The sequence below is a fragment of the Cebus imitator genome, unplaced genomic scaffold, assembly GCF_001604975.1.
Source record: "Cebus imitator isolate Cc_AM_T3 unplaced genomic scaffold, Cebus_imitator-1.0 Scaffold159, whole genome shotgun sequence".
Lineage (NCBI taxonomy): Eukaryota > Metazoa > Chordata > Mammalia > Primates > Cebidae > Cebus > Cebus imitator.
In genome coordinates, this window is record NW_016107474.1 from 2,811,094 (window position 1) to 2,812,868 (window position 1,775).

Here is a 1,775-nt window from a genome sequence, read left to right on the forward strand (position 1 = left end):
AAAAAAAAAAAAAAATGACACCCCAGTGTAGCGTCAGATGCACGCCTCAGTCCCACCTCATGTCCCTATCCATGAGTCCAGCAACGGCCTACCCGCTGCATAAATCAGAGGCCAGGGGAGGCGGGCTGGCGGCTGGGTTTGGAACATGCTTCGGTGACTCAGAGCAGCAGCTGGAAATAATCTGCTGCTGTTGATTTCACCGCCTCCCGTTAGGCAGCTCGGGGGACTGCTGCAGCCCACTGAGTATTCCAGTGCCAGAGAGCTGGGGAAACCTGTACTGAAGGTGGCGGCCGCTGGTGAAGCCACAGGCGGGACTCAATGGCCTGCAGCAAGGCCTGACCATTAGCATCCTTGGCAGGACCCCTTGAGGGACCAGGAAGGATCTGGGAAGGCGGCCTAACAGTCTGGGAGCTGAGCACGCGGCAGGGCGGATGAGAGTGAGGCCATCTGGCCAGACTGGCTCTCAGTGCAGCTTTAACACTTCCCAGCTTTGTGACACAGGGGACATGGGTTTGCTGTTCCAAGCCCCTGTGTCCTCATCTATAAAACTGTGTAATTGTGCCTACTTGCCTACTTTTTAGGCTGGTGTGAGACCCAAATGGGATAATAATATGAATATCAGCTCTGAACACGGTGCCCGGCTTCTAGTTAAACGTCAGCTACTGCCACTGCAGGGTGTGCGCTGGTCAGCACTGGGCACCGATGGCACGCCAGGTGCCCTCATGGCAGTTCTGGGTTGCCCTGGCTTGTCTCCCTTTGCTTGAGCCCCCACCCCACCCACCTGTGCTCCACCAAGAAACCTTGGTGGCTGGGAAGCTTGGGGACACACCACATAAATGGTGGCTGTGAATTTCGTGCTGCAAATCAGCGGCCTGTTGAGAAGCTGGCGGCAAGGGAGTCTTTGAGTCCACTCCAAATTTATGTGTTTGTCCCATCATCCCAGATGCAGGTCAGCTCTGGTGATCATTTATCAAAGGAGTTTTATGAGGCCCCGAAGTTCATGGCAATATTCTTGGATTTGGAGATGGTGAGGGCTGGGGTGGGGGACAGTGTCTCCCGGAGGCGGAGGCTGGGCTCTTCTCTGCTGGGTTCTTTTTCAGGCTTAGGGGAGCAAGGCAAGGTTTTAGAGCCTCGGATTCTGCTCTGTGAATCTGTAGCCGGCGCTCTGACACTTAATGGTGTAACGCAAACCGTGATTGTTTAAAAAGGCACTTTGCCGTTTACAAATTGTTTTTGCCTAAGTTGTCTCAGACCCCCGAGATAGAAAATGCTCCACCCACTTCCAAGTTCAGAAGCTCCTGTATTTAAAAAGGCAATGAGGCCAGGCGCGGTGGCTCACACCTATAATCCCAGCACTCTGGGAGGCAGAGGCAGGTGGGTCACTTGAGGTCAGGAGTTTGAGACCGGCCTGGCCAACATGGTAAAACCTCGTCTCTACTAAAAATAGAAAAATTAGCTGGGTGCCTGTAATCCCAGCTACTCGGGAGGCTGAGGCAGGAAGACTGCTTGAATCTGGGAGGTGAAGGTGGTGGTGAGCTGGGATTGTGCCACTGCACTCCAGCCTGGGTGACAGTGAGACTCTGTCTCAAAAATAAAATGAATAAATAAAATAAAAAGGCAACAAGACCCTAAGACAGGGTTACCAAACGTGCTGCATGTGTTTAATATTTATATTTCACGGCCGGGCGCGGTGGCTCAAGCCTGTAATCCCAGCACTTTGGGAGGCCGAGGCGGGTGGATCACGAGGTCAAGAGATCGAGACCATCCTGGTCAAC